Source organism: Ranitomeya variabilis, chromosome 6, assembly GCF_051348905.1.
Source record: "Ranitomeya variabilis isolate aRanVar5 chromosome 6, aRanVar5.hap1, whole genome shotgun sequence".
NCBI classification, from domain to species: domain Eukaryota; kingdom Metazoa; phylum Chordata; class Amphibia; order Anura; family Dendrobatidae; genus Ranitomeya; species Ranitomeya variabilis.
Window position 1 is genome coordinate 139,382,709 of NC_135237.1, and position 13,520 is coordinate 139,396,228.

Here is a 13,520-nt window from a genome sequence, read left to right on the forward strand (position 1 = left end):
GAAGAACCCGTCGTAAATCAGGGGAGATGGCAGAAAGAATCACCCCTTCCTTCAGAATGCCGACCGGCTCAAGGACCCCAGGAGAATCAGGCAAAAAGCTCCTAGAGAGGGCATCAGCCTTAACATTCTTAGAACCCGGAAGATACGAGACCACAAAATCAAAACGGGAGAAAAACAGGGACCATCGGGCCTGTCTAGGATTCAACCGTTTGGCAGACTCGAGGTAAATCAGATTCTTATGATCAGTCAAGACCACAATACGGTGCTTGGCCCCCTCAAGCCAATGTCGCCACTCCTCAAATGCCCACTTCATAGCCAACAACTCACGATTGCCGACATCATAATTGCGTTCCACAGGCGAAAACTTTCGAGAAAAGAAGGCACACGGTTTCATCAAGGAACCATCAGAATTCCTCTGAGACAAAACGGCCCCTTCCCCAATCTCAGAAGCGTCAACCTCAACCTGAAATGGAAGAGAAACATCCGGCTGACGCAACACAGGGGCAGAAGTAAATCGGCGTTTAAGCTCCTGAAAGGCAGAAACAGCCGCAGAGGACCAATTCGTCACATCAGCGCCTTTCTTCGTCAAATCGGTCAGGGGTTTAACCACACTGGAGAAGCCGGCAATGAAACGGCGATAAAAATTAGCAAAGCCCAAAAATTTCTGAAGGCTCTTCACGGATGTGGGCTGGATCCAATCATGAATGGCCTGAACCTTAACTGGATCCATTTCTATAGATGAGGGAGAAAAAATGAAGCCCAAAAAAGAAACCTTCTGTACTCCAAAGAGGCACTTAGATCCCTTCACAAACAAAGCATTATCACGAAGGATCTGAAATACCATCCTGACTTGTTTCACATGAGACTCCTAATCATCTGAAAAAATCAAAATATCATCCAAATATACAATCATGAATTTATCAAAATAATTCCGAAATATATCATGCATGAAGGACTGAAACACAGATGGAGCATTAGAGAGCCCAAATGGCATCACAAGATATTCAAAATTGCCTTCGGGCGTATTAAACGCAGTTTTCCATTCGTCACCCTGCTTAATACGAACAAGATTATATGCCCCTCGAAGGTCAATCTTAGTAAACCAACTAGCCCCCTTGATCCTAGCAAACAAATCAGAAAGCAAAGGCAAAGGGTATTGGAATTTGACCGTGATCTTATTCAAGAGGCGATAATCAATACAGGGTCTCAAGGAGCCATCCTTCTTGGCAACAAAAAAAAACACCTGCTCCCAATGGTGAAGAAGATGGCCGAATATGCCCCTTCTCCAAAGACTCCTTAACATAGCTCCGCATGGCGGCATGTTCTGGCACAGACAGGTTGAAAAGTCAACCCTTAGGGAACTTACAGCCTGGAATCAAGTCAATAGCACAATCACAGTCCCTATGCGGTGGAAGGGAACTGGATTTGGGCTCATCGAATACATCCTGGAAATCTGACAATAACTCAGGAATTTCAGAAGAGGGGGAGGAGGCAATTGACATCAAAGGAATGTCACCATGAACCTCCTGACAACCCCAACTAATCACAGACATAGATTTCCAATCTAATACCGGATTATGCACCTGTAACCATGGGAAACCCAGCACAATAGCATCATGCAAATTATGCAACACCAGAAAACGACAATCTTCCTGATGGGCTGGCGCCATGCACATGGTCAGCTGTGTCAAAAAACTGAGGTTTATTTTTAGCCAACGGTGTAGCATCAATGACCCTCAAAGGAATAGGACTCTGCAAAGGCTGCAAGGGGAAACCACAACGTCTGGCAAATTCTAAGTCCATTTAGTTTAAAGCGGCGCCTGAATCCACAAATGCCATGACAGAAAATGACGATAATGAGCAGATCAGGGTCACAGATAACAGAAATTTAGGTTGTACAGTACTGATGGTAACGGAACTAGCGATTCTCTTGGTATGCTTAGGGCAATCAGAAATAACATGAGCAGAATCGCCGCAGTAAAAACACAACCTATTCTAATATCTGAATCCTTGCCGTTCAGCTCTAGACACAATCCTATCACACTGCATAGGCTCAGGACTCCGCTCGGAAGACAATGCCATAGTGTGCACAACTCTGCGCTCACGCAAGCGCCGATCAATCTGAATGGCCAGAGACATAGAATCACTCAGACCAGCAGGCGTGGGGAACCCCACCATAACATCTTTAACGGATTCAGAAAGACCCTTTCTGAAAATTGCCGCCAAGGCATCCTCATTCCATTTAGTCAGCACAGACCATTTTCTAAATTTCTGGCAATACGATTCTGCCGCTTCTTGACCCTGACACAGGGCCAACAAGGTCTTCTCAGCATGATCCACTGAATTAGGTTCATCATACAATAACCCTAGCGCTTGGAAAAAGGTGTCTACATTAAGCAAAGCCGGATTCCCAGATTCCAGGGAAAATGCCCCATCCTGAGGATCACCACACAGCAGAGAGATGACTATTTTAACCTGCTGGATGGGATCACCAGAGGAACGGGGTTTCAGAGCAAAAAACAGTTTACAGTTATTTTTAAAGCTCAAAAATTTGGACCTGTCCCCATTCAACAAATCAGGAGTTGGAATTCTAGGCTCTAAGACCAGAGTCTGAACGATATAATCGGAAATACCTTGTACTCTAGCAGCAAGTTGATCCACACGAGAAGCCAATCCCTGAACATCCATGCCAGCTCCAAACTCCTGAGCCAACCAGAGGTAAAGATGGAAGAAAAGACACAACAGACTACAGAAAAAAAAATGGCTCCGCACTTTCCTTCCCTTCTTCTGAGATGCGGTTAACTCATTGTTGGCCAGTTATACTGTTATGATCTGGTGGCCTAGGAGCAGCATGAGACGTACTCTGGAGAAGGTGGTACCTGTACTGACCGCAGACCCCACCGCAACTAGAAGTAGCCGTGGAATGTACCTAACACTCCCTAGACATCTCGACACAGCCGGAGGACTAAATACCCCTAGATATAGAAAAGGGAAAACTATCTTGCCTCAGAGAAAATTCCCAAAGGATAGACAGCCCCCCACAAATATTGACTGTGAGAGGAGAGGGAAATAACATACGCAGACTGAAATCCGGATTTAGCAAAGGAGGCCACTCTAGCTAAATAGAAAGGATAGGACAGAGTACTATGCGGTCAGTATTAAAACACTAGAAAATATCCACCACAGAAAATACAAAATCTCCACCTCTAACTAAAGATATGGAGGGTATATCTGCATCTCCAGAGATACCAGCTTGGCTAAACAAATCCTTATACAGACCAAGCTGGACAAGACAAAACATGGAAAAGAACTGAACAATAAGGCCCACAGCATGTGGACTGCAAAAATCAAGGCCAGAACTTATCTTTGTTGAAATGAACAGCAAGCAGGAGAGACCAGGCAGGGATGTGAATCCTCCAGGAACAATGGACAACTGGCACTGACTAAAGGGTCAAGCAAGACTAAATAGCCCAGTCAGAATTGCCATAAGTGGACACACCTGATGAATGCAGCGATCCAAAGACAGCAGCGCTACCACTTATAACCACCGGAGGGAGCCCAAGAACAGAATTCACAACAGACCACACAACGACTTACCAACGATCACGGCCAGGTCGTATCACTGGTCGTGATCGTTGGTAAGTCGTTTAGTGTAACGGTACCTTACGGCGTTACTGACCTTGTCATTTTCACTAGATTTCGACTGCCTGACCACATTTCCAGTAATGTTTGCACTGCCTGGACATAACATTTACAGTAGTCTAAAGACTGACTGACCACAGCATTTATGCTAGGTGTGGAATTTCTGAACACATTTTCAGTGGACCAGAAGACTATGGACTGAATAAACACAACATTTACTCTAGAATGTGGACTAATAGACCACTTTTTCAGTGGACTGTGGACTGGCAGACCAAAACTTTTACACTAGTTTATGGACTGACTCATCATAGCATTTGTGCATTGTCTGACCACATTTCCAGTAGACTGTAGTCTGACTCTAACATTTGTACAATACTATAGAATGTCTGAACATAATATATACAGTAAACTATCAAATTACTGATTACAGGATTCACAATACAGTCCTTATACCTTAAATAAGTAATTTTGTCCCTAGTGTGTTATATTTTTCTTTGTGTAGCAGGAACATATTATCACACCTTTGACTATTTACAGGTGACTGATGCCCAGTGAGAAGGTGGAACGTGCATTTTTTCCCTGTGGATTTCAAGAAGAGAATTAGAAAAATCTTCTAACAGGTAATTAATATTCATATTAATTACTGATAATTGTAGGTTTAGGCATAAGTTCTAGGCCTGCCGTGGTGTAATAACACCTTCCTAGTACATGAGTATATATCGTTTGTGTTTTTCACATGTATATCTTCTATACACAACTCCTAGTATAACACAACCATATTTCAGGTACAGATGTAAAGGTACCATCACACTCAGCAACTTTGCAACGAGAACGACAACAATCCGTGACGTTGCAGGTCCTGGATAGCGATCTCGTTGTGTTTGACACGCAGCAGCGATCTGGATCCCGCTGTGCCATCGCTGGTCGGAGCTAGAAGTCCAGAACTTTATTTCGTCGCCAGGTCGGTGTGTATCGTCATGTTTGACATCAAAAGCAATGACGCCAGCAATGTTTGACATGGAGCTAACAACTCCTGCATTGTTCTGGAGTTGCTGTGTTTGACGTCTCTCCACGACCTAAACAGCAACGCTCCAGCGATCTAGTTTAGGTCGGCTTGTTGTCTATATCGCCGCAGCGTCGCTGAGTGTGATGGTACCTTAAGGAACATTTCTTCTCCTTCTCCTCTGTCTTCTAAAATATAATGACGTTCTTATGTTTCATAGAATAGGCTTCTTATCAGCTGTGTAACATTCCATGCCTCGATTACAAGAGACTGATCTCATCATTTGCGCTAGGCTGTGGAGCAACTGACCACAGCATTTCCACTAGACTGTGGACAGACTAACAACAACATTTACTCTAGATTGTTGACCGACTCACCACAGCATTTCCTCTAGACTTTGGATCGGCTAACAACAACATTTACACTAGACTTTGAACCAACTGAACAAAGAATTTACACTAGACTGTGGACTGATGGACCACAGCTTTTAAACTAGATAGTAGACCCACTGACGGCATCATTCACACTAGACTGTGGACTGACTGGCGACTTTTACAGCAGAATGTGGACTGACTGACAAAAAGTTTTTTCACTAGTCCATGGGCTGACTGTTCCAAGCATTTACCATAGTTAAGGACTGACTGACCACAGCATTTCCACTAGACATTGGATAGACTTACCACAACTTTTAGACTATCCAGTGGACCGAATAACAAGATTTACACTAGTCTGTGAACCAACTGAATACAGAATTCACAATAGACTGTGGACTGATTGACAACATCATTTACACTAGACTATGGACTATCTGGCCACATTTACAGCAGTCTGTGGACTGACTGACAAAAACTTTTTACACTAGTCCGTGGGCTGACTGATCAAAGGACTGACGGAGCACAGCATTTATTCTTGGTGTGGAATTCTTGGTCACATTTCAATTAGGCCACAAGACTATGGACTGGATGTCCATAACATTAACACTAGACTTTGGACCAACTGACCACAGCATTTATACTAGATTGTGGACTGACTGACCACATCAATTACACTAGACTGTGGACTAACTGGCCAGATTTACAGTACACCTTGGTCTGACAGGCCAAAATTTTATACTAGTCTGTAGATGACTGATCAAAGCATTTACATTATGATAGGGCTGGTGGAATGCACCAAATAATTATAAGGGTGGTATAAGGTGCGTTCGCAGCCCGGGGTCCACCGTGCAGAGATGACACCTGCTGCTCGGTAATGGCGGACAGTATATGGTGGTATAATGTGAACACACACAGGTTAGCTTCACCCGGTATGTAAAGAAGCGAACCCTGTTGCGTCACAGGGCCGCAATACCACAGAGTGAACGCTAGTATTGGGTCACAGGACTCTGCCCCAAGGACACAGGTTTAGAGTCCCTCTAGACTACTAACGCTCGGCGCCGCAACTGCGGTGCCAGGGAAAAACCTAAATAATGATTTACTTCACTGAGTGCATGCAGCGCCGCTCTGGCGAACATCACTAACCGACCTAACTAGTGACAGGTAAGCGCACTTTTTGCGCACGGTGCCGCACTGGCTAACCCTGCTGTTAGATGCTATAGATTATGCTTGGTGCTGGATGGCACTAACTGGCACTAGACAGCTCCAACATTCGCAAGCATTCATCAACACTAGGGATGGGATTGATTCAGAGCTTTCACCAGAACAGGCACACATCCACACACACAATAACTGATTTATACATGCAAACCTATTATATCTGTAGCCTTCCAGGACCTTCCGAGTACTCCAATCGGCGCCGCTACAGGACATGAGCATGTGACCCCCGACCACCAATGAGAGGTCGTCCCGTGGGCATGCTCAGTAGAAGAAAAGCAGGACTTCGTCCCTGGAATGTCTGCTCACCTCGGATCAGTGCTGGTTACAAAGGCTGAACCTGGAATGGCAGCTGTATCCAAATGCACAGTATCTGCTTGAACCAGATGCTGGGACTGATGTCTTTGCTGAGCAGGTTCCACTGCGGCTGAAGGAGAATGGGAGACCATAGCGGACATGGTTCGAGATTCCCCCTGTGCAGCGGTTGGAACTCGACACCTAACATTACCCCCCCTCCTTGGGCCTCGCTACGCTCAAAGGCAGCAATGAGCTGCAGAGCCTGAATGTGCTAAACAGGCTCCCAGGACCTGTCCTCTGGGCCATAACCCTTCTAATCCACCAAATAGAATTTTTTGCCATGTACCACCTTACACTCCATGATAGCGTTCACCTCGTAATCGTCCATGGATGAACCCAATGTCCCAGCAGATGACTCGGAAAACCAGGACATGTGAATGGGCTTTAGGAGGGACACATGAAAGGTGTAGATGATACCTAGGCGAGGAGGAAAGACAAGACGGTAGACCACAGGTTTAACCTGTTCCAGGACATTGAAGGGGCACAAACTTAGTGGACTCAACTCGCAGTCTGATATTACGGGTGGAGAGCCACACAAAGTTGTCAGGAGCAAAGGTCGGAGTGGGGCGCCGTTGTGCATCAGCGCAGACCCTCATTCTCTCCTTGGAGGCCCGGATAGCATCCTGTGTGCGGTCCCAAATATCACGTGCCTCCACAGCCCAGTCTGCCACCCTGGAGTCGGTGGAAGACATGGGCATGGGCACAGATACCCGCAGATGCTGGCCGTAGTTAAGGAGGAAAGGGGTCTGCCCAGTGGAGTCGGCTACAGCATTGTTCAGTGTAAACTCCGCCCACGGTAGCAAGGATGCCCAGTCATCCTGCCTGGCTGAAACAAAATGTTGCAGGTATGTTACCATGGTCTGATTGGCCCTCTCTACCAACCCATTCTTCTCGGGATGGTATGCTGAAGAGAGATTCAGCTCGATGCTGAGTAGACGACAAAGCTCTCTCCAGAACCGAGACACAAACTATGGACCCCGGTCACTGACAATTTTGTCTGGCATACCGTGTAGGCAGAAAATATGCTTGATAAACAATGCTGCCAAGGCCCGTGCAGAAGTTAGCCGTGGAAGAGGCACTAAGTGCACAATTTTGGAAAAGTGGTTGGTGACTACCCAAATAATGGAGCAGTTACGGGACTTGGGTAAGCCCACCACGAAGTTCATCTCTACTATTTCCCAGGGCCTGTCTGCTACTGGCAGAGGGTAAAGTAACCCAGCAGGCCGTTCTCGAGGAGACTTATTCCTGGCGCAGGAGACACATGCCCGAATATAGTCTCCGACGTCACGGGCCATATGTGGCCACCAGTACATCCTAGAGCCCAAGAGAGGACCTCCGGTCGCAAATTAGATGGCACAAAAGTCTTGCCAGGGGGCACAGACTCTAGCGAAACCGAGGCCACGATCCTCAGACTCTCTGAAGGGTCAATTAACCAAGGCTCCTCCTCCTCCTCCACTGATAATACTACAGAGCGGGAGAGAGCGTCAGCACGGATGTTCTTCTCCCCGGAAAGATAATGGAGAGTGAAGTGGAAACGGGAGAAGAACAAGAACCATCTAGCCTGGAGGGAATTTAGCCACTGGGCAGTCTGCAAGTAAACCAAATTTTTGTGGTCAGTATAGAATTGGAAGGGAAAATGAGCCCCCCTCCTTGAGGTGTCTCCACTCCAAGAAGGCCAACTTCATAGCTAGCAACTCTCTGTCCCCAATGGAATAATTCCTCTCTGCCGGTGTGAAGGTCTTAGAGAAAAAGAAGCAAGGATGCTTCTGACCTTGAGCATCCTTTTGGAATAGGACTGCTCCAGCACCGACAGATGAGGCATCCACCTCCGTTATGATAGGTTTATCTACATCGGGGCAATGTAGAATGGGAGCGCTAGCAAAGTTGGACTTAATAGAGAGGAAGGCCTTGGAGACCTCCTCCGACCACAATTTGGGATTTGCTCCCTTCTTCGTGAGGGCTACCAAGGGAGCAGCCAAAGTAGAGAAGTGGGGAATTAACTGGCAATAATAGTTAATGAACCCCATAGAGCGCTGCACCGCTTTGAGAGAATGGGGCTCCTGCCAGTTCATCACAGCCTCTAGCTTGGCAGGATCCATAGCCAATCCCTGGGCAGAGATTATATAGCCCAAGAAAGGCAAGGACTCCTGCTCAAACACACACTTCTCCAACTTGGCATAGAGGGAGTTTGCCCGTAGTAGGTCAAAGACTTTGCAAACATCTCTGGGAGCCTATATCTGGAGAGTAGATGAGAATATCATCCAGATAGACTACGACCGAGGTGGATAACAGATCCCGGAAGATGTCATTTACAAAGTCTTAGAAAATGGCAGGAGCATTACAAAGCCTAAAGGGCATCACCAGGTATTCATAGTGCCCGTCCCTGGTGTTAAATGCCATCTTCCATTCGTCCCCCTCATGGATGTGAATCAGGTTGTAAGCACCCCGCAGATCAAGCTTAGCAAATACCCTGGCTCCCCGCAACCTATCAAAGAGCTCAGATATCAGGGGCAGAGGATACTTGTTCTTAACGGTGATGGCGTTAAGACCCCTGTGATCTATGCATGGACGTAATTCTTCATTCTTTTTCTGCACGAAGAAGAACCCCGCCCTTGCAGGTGACACTGACTTCCTAATGAATCCTCTTGCAAGATTCTCCTGAGTGTATTGTGACATCGCCTCCGTCTCCGGAAGAGATAAGGGATAGACTCGACCCCGGGGAGGCTCTGCACCAGGCAAGAGGTCAATAGGACAGTCATAGGGGTGGTGGGGCGGAAGGGTCTCCGCAGCCCTCTTGGAAAACATGTCCGCATAGGGCCAATAGTGCTTGGGGAGAGAGGGAAGATCTGCGGGTACTTCAGTAGTAGCAACCTGAACGTACTCCCTCAGACATCTACCCTCACAGGATTCACTCCATCTCAGAATTCTCCCAGAGGACCACTCTATATGAGGAGAATGGTCGCGTAGCCATGGTAGTCCTACCAGGACCCCATCAATTCCCTCGGGAATGACAAGCAGGGAGATAATTTCCTGATGGGATGGTGACATAGAAAGAGTAAATGGGATGGTCTGGTGTGTTATCTGTGAGTGCAGTGTTGGGCGAAGGCAGAAGACATGAAGTTGCCCTCCGCCCTGGAATCCACGCAAAGCTCTACCGTATGAGTGAATGGGCCTAAGGTAATTGTCCCCTTGAAGGACAATTTGGAGGAAAACGTCACCGTGTCTAGTGTACCTCCTCCTACAACCACTACGCTGACATTTTCCCGAGCGCTGGGGACATTTCCTGGCATAATGTCCTGACTGCTGGCAGGAAGGACAGATCTTGAGTGCAAGAGTGGTCCGGGACTTAGACCCCGCTCGTGACACCTCCATGGCCTCATGTGGCTCGGACGCCTGGACCGGAGATTCCAGAGGCTTGGCAAATGTGGGAGCCAGCCAAAACCTCTGCCTACACTGGGCTTGCTCCAACTTTTGCTCGTTAAAACGAAGGTCGATGCGGGTAGATATAGCTATTAGCTCCTACAGTGTGGCAGGAATCTCCCTAGTGGCCAAGGCATCCTTCACATGGTCAGCCAGTCCTCTCCAGAATACAGGAATGAGGACTTTATCTGGCCACTCCAGCTCAGATGCTAAAGTCCGGAAGTGGACAGCAAAATGACTGACCATGGATGAACCCTGAGCCAATGCCAGCAGTTGGAGCGCCGTATCATGGGTGACACTAGGTCCCAAAAAGACCTGTTTCAAAGTGCCCAAGAACCGCGGGGCACTCTGCACCACATGATCGTCACGCTCCCACAGCGGCGTAGCCCACTCCAACGCCCTGTCTGACAGGAGGGATATAATAAATCCCACCTTAGCCTGCTCTGTGGGAAAACGTGCAGCCAGGAGCTCAAGATGTATAGCACACTGGCTCACGAATCCCAACACAGTTTACTGTCACCAGCAAATTTGTCTGGCAATGGGAGACGGGATAATGTCGGAGCAGGGGTGGCAGTGGACAAAGTAGCTGCAGCCACGCTAGCAGCCTGAACAGCAACTGCGGTAACATCCATGGCTGAAGTTGTGCACTCGAGAGCCGCTAACCTGCCCTCCAGCTGCTGGATGTACTGCTGTAGTCGCTGTTCGTCCGCCATTACAAGTCAGACCCTGGCGTTAGTATAATGTTAGGGCTGGTGGAACGCACCAAATAATTATAAGGATGGTATAAGGTGTGTTCGCAGCCCAGGGTCCACCGTGCAGAGATGACCCCTGCTGCTCGGTAATGGCGGACAGTATATGGCGGTATAATGTGAACACACACGGGTTAGCTTAACCCGGTATGTAAGGAATACCGCCGAGTGAATGCTAGTATTGGGTCACAGGACTCTGCCCCAAGAACACGGGATTAGAGTCCCTCTAGACCACTAGCGCTCGGCGCTACAACGGCGGTGCCAGGGAAAAACCTAAATAATGATTAACCGCACTGAGTGCGTGCAGCGCCGCTCTGGTGAACACCACTAACCGCCCTAACTAGGGACAGGTAAGTGCACTGGTTGTGCACGGTGCCGCACTGGCTGATGCTGCTGTTAGATGCTATAGATTGTGCCTGGTGCTGGATGGCACTAACTGGCGCTAGACAGCTCCAACATTCGCGAGCATTCATCAACACTAGGGATGGGAATGATTCGGAGCTTTCACCAGAACAGGCACACATACACACACACAATAAGTGATTTATACTAGCGCATGGCCGAGCAGCCATGTGAACCTTTTATATCTGTAGCCTTTCAAGACCTTCCTAGTGCTCCAATCGGAGCCGTAACAGGACCTGAGCATGTGACTCCCGACCACCAATGAGAGGTCATCCCGTGGGCATGCTCAGTAGAAGAAAAGCAGGACTTAGTCCCTGGAATGTCTGCTCGCCTCGGATCAATGCTGGTTACAAAGGCTGAGCCTGGAATGGCAGAGGTAACCACACAGTATCTTCTTGAGCCAGACGCTGGGACCGATGTCTCTGCTGAGCAGGTTCCACTGCGGCTGAAGGAGAATGGGAAACTGCAGCGGACATGGTTCGAGATTCCCCCTGTGCAGCAGTGGGAATTCTACACCTAACACATTAGTCTGAAGATTTACTGGTAGCAGCATTTACGCTAGGTTTGGACTGCCTGGCCACATTTCCAGAAGACTTTGGGCTTGCTGAACACAGCATTTGCACTTGTTTAGGGACTTACTAACCACTTCATTTAGGCTAGATTTGGACTGCCTGACGACATTTCCAGTAAAGTTTGCACTTCCTGACTATAACATTTACACTAGTCTATGGACTGACTTACCACAGCATTTATGCTAGGAGTGGGATTTTTGACCACGTTTCCAGGAGACCAGAATACTATGAACTGAATGAACACAACATTTACACTTGAATGTGGACTGACAGACTACTTTTACAGTGGACTCTGGACTGAAGGACTAAAACTTTTACACTAGTTTATGGACTGACTGACCATAGCATTTAAGCTAGGTGGGGATTGTCTGACCATGTTTCCAGCAGACTGTAGTCTGACTATAACATTTACAGAAGACTGTAGAATGATTGGACATAACATATACAGTAAAAACTGACTGACTACAGTCCTTTTGCCTGAGATAAGCAATTTTTTGTCCCTAGTGTTATATTTTCCTTTGTGTATAGCATGTAGCAGGAACATATTATCACATCTTTGACTATTTACAGGTGACTGACGCCCAGTGAAATGGTGGAACGTGAAATTTTTCCTTGAGGATTTCAAGAAGAGAATCAAAAAAATCTCATAACAGGTAATTAATATTCCTATTAATTACTGATAATCATTGGTATTGGCAGAAGTTCTAGGTCTGCCGAGGTGTATAACACCTTCCTGGTAGATGAGAATATAATGCTTGTGTTTTTCACATGTATGTCTTCCATACACAACTCACAGTATAACACAACCATATTTCAGGTACAGAGGTAAGGAACATTTCTTCTCTTTATCCTCTGTCTTCTAAAATAAGAAAACATTCTTATGTTTCATATAATCAGCTTCTTATCAGCGGTGTACTAGACTGTAAAGCAAATGATCACACCATTCCCACTAGACTGTGGAATGACTAAAGGCTGAGTCACACATAACAATATCGTTAACGATATCATTGCAACGTCACACTTTTGGTGACGTAAGCAACGATCCCGCTAACGATCTCGTTAAGTTTGACAGCGACCAACGATCAGGCCCCTGCTGGGAGATCGTTGGTCGATGGGAATGATCAGGACCTTTTTTTGGTCGCTGATCACCCGCTGTCATCGCTGGATCGGCGTGTGTGACGCCGATCCAGCGATGTGTTCACTTGTAACCAGGGTAAATATCGGGTTACTAAGCGCAGGGCCGCGCTTAGTAACCCGATATTTACCCTGGTTACCATTGTAAAAGTAAAAAAAAAAACCAGTACATACTCACATTCTGATGTCTGTCACGTCCCCCGGCGTCCAAAGGGTTAAAACTGCTTTCGGCAAGAGCGCTGCTAACATGCACGCGCTGCTGCCGAGAGCTTCCCTGCACTGAATGTGTCAGCGCCGGCCGTAAAGCAGAGCACAGCGGTGACGTCACCGCTGGTACTGCCGGCGCTGACACATTCAGTGCACGCCGGTGGACGCCGGCGGGGGACGTGACAGACATCAGAATGTGAGTATGTAGTGTTTTTTTTTTACTTTTACAATGGTAACCAGGGTAAATATCGGGTTACTAAGCGCGGCCCTGCACTTAGTAACCCGATGTTTACCCTGGTTACCCGGGTGCTGCAGGGGGACTTCTGCATAGTTGAAGACTAGTGTTGAGCGATACCTTCCGATATTTGAAAGTATCAGTATCGAATTGTATCGGCCGATATCCGAAAAGTATCGGATATCGCCGATACCGATACCCGATATCAAT

At 47.2% G+C, this 13,520-nt stretch overlaps 1 long non-coding RNA gene across 1 annotated transcript in view; it reads left to right on the plus strand.

Annotated features, from left to right (window-relative positions):
* Positions 1 to 4,214: 4,214 nt before the first annotated feature.
* Positions 4,215 to 13,520, plus strand: part of LOC143782017 (uncharacterized) — a 150,343-nt gene continuing 141,037 nt past the window's right edge. Inside the window, exons 1-2 of the long non-coding RNA XR_013216860.1 lie at positions 4,215 to 4,262; positions 12,305 to 12,387. This is a non-coding gene — a long non-coding RNA (uncharacterized LOC143782017). The remainder of the gene's footprint in view (positions 4,263 to 12,304; positions 12,388 to 13,520) is intronic.